Source organism: Fukomys damarensis, unplaced genomic scaffold (assembly GCF_012274545.1).
Source record: "Fukomys damarensis isolate Sample0158 unplaced genomic scaffold, DMR_v1.0_HiC HiC_scaffold_4, whole genome shotgun sequence".
NCBI lineage: Eukaryota > Metazoa > Chordata > Mammalia > Rodentia > Bathyergidae > Fukomys > Fukomys damarensis.
In genome coordinates, this window is record NW_022900916.1 from 20,243,023 (window position 1) to 20,249,847 (window position 6,825).

General features: G+C 38.6%; 1 long non-coding RNA gene across 1 annotated transcript; it reads left to right on the plus strand.

Moving 5' to 3' along the window:
• Positions 1–2,788: 2,788 nt before the first annotated feature.
• On the plus strand, positions 2,789–3,711 carry LOC104875652. Its single transcript, XR_784134.1, has 3 exons — positions 2,789–2,857; positions 3,225–3,425; positions 3,559–3,711. It is a non-coding gene; the product is annotated as an uncharacterized LOC104875652 (long non-coding RNA).
• Positions 3,712–6,825: the final 3,114 nt, after the last annotated feature.

A 6,825-nucleotide genomic window follows, 5' to 3' on the forward strand; every position in this document is an offset into this window, starting at 1 on the left:
TCATTGACAGAACATTCCGTGGTGCATGGTTGTATTATACGGACTATGCAGAATGATCTAAACTAATGCTACTGAGACTGATGTGTGTAGAGTACAATTCATTCACCTGGAAGTCTTGTTAAAATTCAAATGCAGATTCAAAAGGCCTGGGTTAGGACCTCCTGCACCTCTACCAAGTTCATAAGCCATGTTCACAATGTGGGTCCATGGGTCACCCTACACTAAGTGCACAGAGAAAATGAGACAGGACACCAACTGTCTGCCCCTTAAAGTCAACAGATGTCCACAGTAGTAACGCAGTAAGTAGGATTACCTCTATGAGAAGAAAACAGGTAGACCAAGCACTGGATTTGAAAATCTCTCACTTGCACCATAGCCAGTATCATCAGTAACCCAACAGTTAGTTACTGACTGACAAGGCTGTGTTGTCCTTAACAACTTGTGAACCAGTGTATGTGGCAGTTAAAACAAAAAAGTCAAAAACTAGCACCTTGAACAGTTGTCTGATGTAAGGTGCAGAGGGTACTCATCTTTTAGCCCTTATAGCCCATTTTAAAAGGACCATATCAGGTTGGTATAAACACACATGAGCAAAGTCGTTCATCATGTAAGTGGGCTGATGGACAAGATGAGATTGTGGAAATCTGCATTGGTCCCTTCTATATAGTCTTCACGTCTAGAGTCCCTGGGTTCTCAAGCAAATGGTCAGAAGGAAGCAATTTTCTAGTCTGTAGAGTTGATAAATATCCAAAGTTCAGATAAACAATTCTAGAACTATTTTCAATGACACAGTAATATGTTAACAAAACAAAATTAATCTTCATTAATGTATCTGAATTAGGCATTAGGGGAAAAAAGGATGCCACAAAAACTGCCATAAGAAAGAACAATGTTGTAATTCATCATTTCATATATAATTAATACCTTCTCAGAAGCATTGAAAATAACTGGCTTATAGAAATATGTAAGAAAAACCAAGTGACAATGACTTGGATGTGTACTGTTTCTACACATAGATTTACTGAAGGATTAGATTTTTAAAAATGATACTAAATTATATCTGTATGAGTCACAAAATTTCTATTCTAATAATCAAAAATATCTTGAAGCAAAAAATTTTACTAGGAAAACATAATAAAATTTAATATATTTCATAAATAATATTTTTAAGAAATCTTGCCTTATACACTAAAATATGAGTTACCATCATTAAATAACCACAGACAGTGTGAGTAGCTATTAGACGGCTAGAGCTGAGAACACAGTCCCTCCTCCCAAACTTGAATCTCAAACCTCAAGCAGCCCTTCAAATATACCCCTTAGGGTTCCTTTGAGAGCCTATTGCACATTCTCTGGATTTATGTATTTATGAAATCCTTTGGAAATGATTTGCAATTTTAAAATAGCCAAAAGTTATCTGAAAACAAAAATAACGAGCAAGACAAGACAGAAAAATAATATTTGGAGCAAACAAAAATAAATAATTGGATCTCATGTTTGTAACCAGTAAACAGGTTCTGATGAAGTTATGAAGCTAGTGTACCAGAAACGTTTTAAGTCACCACAGTGTCCTTTGAATAGCATTACCCTAAAACGTCCTAAAGGTTGTTTTGTGGAGAAATTGGCTCTCTGTTCTTAAGTCTATTGTCAATATACCCACAGGGTATCAGTGAGGGTCTTTAGGGGCATCTCCTTCAGTTGCACACGATAGGATACTCAGGCTATTTTTTAGAAGTTTTCTGCTCACATCAGAATTTTTTAAATGTTCATAACCCATAAAACAGCCTTTTGGAATGGAGTATTTATGTGTTCAAGCCACCCACTTGCAGGGAAACCTTGACCAAAATACTTAAGCTCTCTGAACCTCAGTCTCTTCCTCCATGAAACAGAAATAATAGTACCTACTGTGAAAATTACAATGGACCCTCAAGTTATGACCAGCCTGACAAACAAAAAACTTGGGTTAATTAGGTTAATGGAAGATTCATCTGCCTCTTGTTATGTGTAGCCCGCACCCAGGTAAACATCCCAACCTCAGCTGTATTGACTTACAACCTACTTGAGTTACAACCAGCCCTCAGGAACTGATTGAGTTCATAAGTCAAGGGTCCACTGTATCATGAAAATAAATGCGATGCTTGGTACATACTAAAACTCAACAAATGGTAATTTTATTGATATGTAAATTTTTTATAATTGTGACTTCATCTCTCAAATATCCCGTTCAGTGAAAAGTGATCTTGACTCTCCTTGTGTCATCTCTTCTCTCCCACATGGCCCACAGGAAGACGGTCTGTCTCATCTTCCACACTTCCCCTAATCTTTCCACCTTGTCTCTTCTTTTCTCTTCATAGATCCCCATTTGCCCAAAATGTCATCTTGGTCTTGTTGTAGGGCCAGGTGAGTTGGAACTACAGCGATGTGCCACACTCTGAATTAAATGGAACGCCTTATTATAAGCTGGCTGATCAAGAATGGCTCAGAACAGAAAAGTTCTCAACAAAGGAGAGACAGTTTGCAGGGTCCTTTTAAGGGCTCTTCTATTTCCAGGGGGCTCGGGGAGAGTAGGAGTACAAGCAAGAGTTTCACAGGGGCAAAACTTTGCTAAATCAGTAGGGGCTGGGAAAGCTTCACAAAGTTTAGTTAAAACAAAATATCACACAGGTGCCAGAGTCTTCTGCTTACAAGGTAGTAAAGATAACACAGTTGCAGAGTTCTCCACCAAAAGGTCACAAAGAAAACGCAGAGTTGCAGGATGCGGTGGTCTGTGACGCATTAACTGAAGGGAGTCCCAAGGCAGGGAGGAGGGGGAAGGGGGACCACCCAGAATCACTTGACTTTACACAAGTGGAACCAGGTTGGCTATCACAGTCTTGCTGTACTTCTATTTTTAACTTTTACTTCCTTCCTTTTTATCTTCTCTGTTCCAATATGTTGTTGGCACCCATGTTTCCTTTTCTTAACTCTCAAATAGTTAAACATGGCTTCTGCACACCGATGAAAACAAGCTCACAAAGCACAGCTACTGCGTTTGCAGGACCTGACATCCATTGCAAAATGCTGGGCACAGAAGCAGGGTGGCAGGCAGCTCGGTGGGGTTTCGACTGTCACTGGGAATACAGGTCTGCTGTTAATCTCCCTGCCAGAGTGTTTTCAACCCCCACTTTATCTGTGAAATCAAAACAAGCTCTGTCCTAACAGAACTATGTAATCCCCTGTGCTAGCTCAACAGCAAAACGTGCACTTCAGAGGAGCTTCTATCTGGAAAGAATGACTTTGAACATCTTCAGATGACCTCAGAAAGCTGTCCTCCCTCAGTCCTCATCCTGTGGGGTCTGTTACGAATATTGTCAGCCCACCTCTTTGCCCCATGGCATTATTCTTCTACGCACATCTGAATGGTAACACTAAAACTAAAAATTAAGGTAACCCACTTTCTGGCCCCCCTCTGTCTCTCTTAGAAGCTGTCTTTCTCTCCATAAATTTTTCCTACTCTTAACCTGTGTTGTTCCTAGAATTCATTCTTTGATTTTAGAGAACATGAACTTGGTGTTTCAGATATCTAGCAGAGTCCATAGGCTGTTCACCAGTGTGCTTCCCAGATTGTCTAATAAGCTCTCAGAAACCAGGGCAGGATGAAAAGCATTGAAGACACTGCTGAAACCCAATTTCCTGAGGAGATTTGCTGAGATCTTGGCTGCAAAGGCTGGACCCCAGGTAGGAAAAGTTTCCCTGATTCCATAAAGGTATGCTGCATCTCCAATGGTTCTGGAGCACGTCTGGGCATCAGAGGACCTTAAGTAAAATTATGGCACACCTGTGCATTCAAAGGCCCCCTAATTAAAATTGAGATGGGAATACCTTACTTTTAAGCATATCTAGTCAGAGAAATGTTCACATATGAATATCCACATAGGAACATAGAATAGCAGCCTATTCTAAATATTAGTGGATTCCTTGTAAGATTTAATTTAAATAACTTTTTGAATGTCCTATCACTAAATAAATTATAAGAATAATTCACAAATAAATAAATAAATAAAACCAAAAATTAACAAAAGCTAAATTTTCTTCCTCTTGAAATTGGTTTTCAAACTTTACCTTCTTGATTTTCCAGTTTATATCAGTATTATCACTCAAGCTCCCTACTATGAAAAGTCTGGGAGATCATGAAACAGATGATAAGAAGTAGCCTGCAGCCATCCCTACCTCAGGGAGCAGCTATCCCAAAGCACTTGGTCCTCTCTGCCAGTTTAATCCAAAACTGGCCCTCAGAATGTACATTTCCTACTTCACAGATATGAAGTCTCCCTTCCTGGGGACAGGGCCATGCCTCAAAGACATACATTTCTTGAAGCCAGGACAAAATAAACTAAGATTGCATTGTGATGAGCAAAAATCTTCAATGTAATTGTATTTCAATATATATATATATCTCCAAAACAATTATATGCCATTATCTCCAATATAATTAATGCACTTTTAATATAATTATTCTAATGAGGCTAGCTATCATTATAAAAGCTTCAAAAGGCCATTTTGTAATATATAAACATTACATACATCCACATCCACACCTTTACATCCCTAGGCAAATGAGATTACAAAGATAGCTGAGACACAATCTGTCCTGAAAAAGTTCATTGCCAGAGGAGATAAACACAAAAAACAAACAGCACTGTAACAATTTTTCAGACATTCCAGCTAATCCTTGCGTGCTTCTATTTGCTATGCAAGAGCTTCAGATGATGCCCCACTCAGTCACTCACAACAGGAAGTAGGTAGGTACTACTGCTAGGTGCCTTGCCTAAGTCCGTATGTTGGGAAAAGTTTCAAACATAAATTTTCTTAACCTGGAGAGCAAACTGGGAACTACTGCATTTTCTTGTGTCCAAAACATTCCAGGAATAAAGAAATAGGAAAAAATTCATGGAGTTGAGAAGAAGTGTTTTCTTCTTACTCTAAGAGAAAAAGGAGGCAGAGTCCCTAGTGCCTCTATGGGGTAAAAGGAAGAAAGGAGCAAGGTTCTATCAAAGTCAGCTATGTGACAGAGAGCTGTTCTATCAGCCAGCCTGAGGAGCTCCACCCTGAGTGTGGGGCACTTCGGGGCTTCCCCTGCCACCTTTCTGAGCTCTGAATCAGACTGGAACTCTGCCCACCTCTGTTCTCATTCCCACGTAGCACTGCAGCATGAGTCATTTTGTTCTCCTAGGCTCCTCTCAAGAGGCAGTAAGTGTAACCCACACTCATTTTACACTGGTCAGTAGCACTAGAATTGAGAACAGCCAAGGACAATTACACAACAAAAACCTTCAGTCTGATGAGCCTAAGACTGCCTTGTAAAATTTCTCATGTATAAAAAAGTTGTCAGGTGTTTGGAACTGCTTAAAAATGGCAGGATAGATGCCCAGTAAAATTTCTGTCCTTTTCACAAACACTTCTTGCTCCTATTAGACTTATTAGAGGTGACTGAGGCTCTTTCCAAAAAATATTTTTGAGACCCTACTATGTGCCTAGCAATGTTCTAGGCACTGACGCAGAGTTATAAATATGGAAGATAAAGTAGCTGCCTTTAGAAAGCTTATTTACTTGTAAATATAACTGAATAAAAATATAAAAGTTTAGCATCCTGGCAAAAAATTACAAGCAGTGTTATATACAAAAAAAGATGGCACTTCACTTATAAATGGAGATTCAAAATAAGTTTATGAATGCATGAGATTATTTTTAAGTTATCATTTTAAATTTTAAAAGAATTCAAGCGCTATAGAAAATTACAAACCAAGTGATAAATCACAACTTCTTTCTTCCAGATTAGCCCATTTGTCTTTAATGAACTCAATTCCAGACCCCTTGGGACAACCATGGGTTAAGCAGTTAGAGACTATTATAAGGATCACAGTATATCTTAATATATGTAATTTTCATTAAAATATGAAATAAAATATACCTAAGAAATCAGAATAAAAATAAATGGGGTTATTAAATTTCAAAGAAGTCCTCTCAGTAATCAGTATCAATAAAGGCCCACGAAGAGCTGGCTACAGAGCCCATACGCAGAAGAATGAAAGTGGGCCCTTATGTCGCATATAAAAGTCAACTCAAAATTGATTAAAGATCTAAACATAAGATCTAAAACCATAAAATTACAAGAAGAAAACATAGAGAAAAAGCTTCTTGACATTGATCTGGGCACTTTATTAGAATATGACCCAAAATCACAGGCAACAAAGCAAACATGGACAAACAGGATTGCATCAAACTTACAAAGCTTTTGCAAGGCAAAGGAAACACCTATGCGAAAGGACACTCTATTCCCTGTTCCGTCCACCCACATTCTTCCAGGGGAGGACACACAACAGGCCCTCACCAGATCTTAGATTTGATCTTAGATTTCCCAGCCTCCAGACTGTGAAAAATGCATTTCTCTTCTTTATAAGCTCCCTAGTCTCAGGTATTTTATTGCAGCAGCACAAAGGATAGGGGCTAATATGCAAAATATGGAAGGAACTCTTATGACTGAACCCAAAAATAATCAGATTGAAGAATGGGCAAAGGACTTAAATAAATGTTTTTGCAAAGAACACATAGAAATGGCCAAAAAGCCCAGGACAAAGTTGTTGGCATCATTGATAATTGGGGAAATGTAAAATAAAGCCATAATGGGATGTCACCTCACACTTGCTATGATGACTATTATAAAAAAAATTCGTAAGTATGGTGAGAGAAGGGAGAAAGGAATCCCTGTGTGGTGATGGTGGAAATGTAAATGCTACAGCCATTGTGGGAAGCATTACACAGATTGCCAGAAAAATTAAAAGCAGA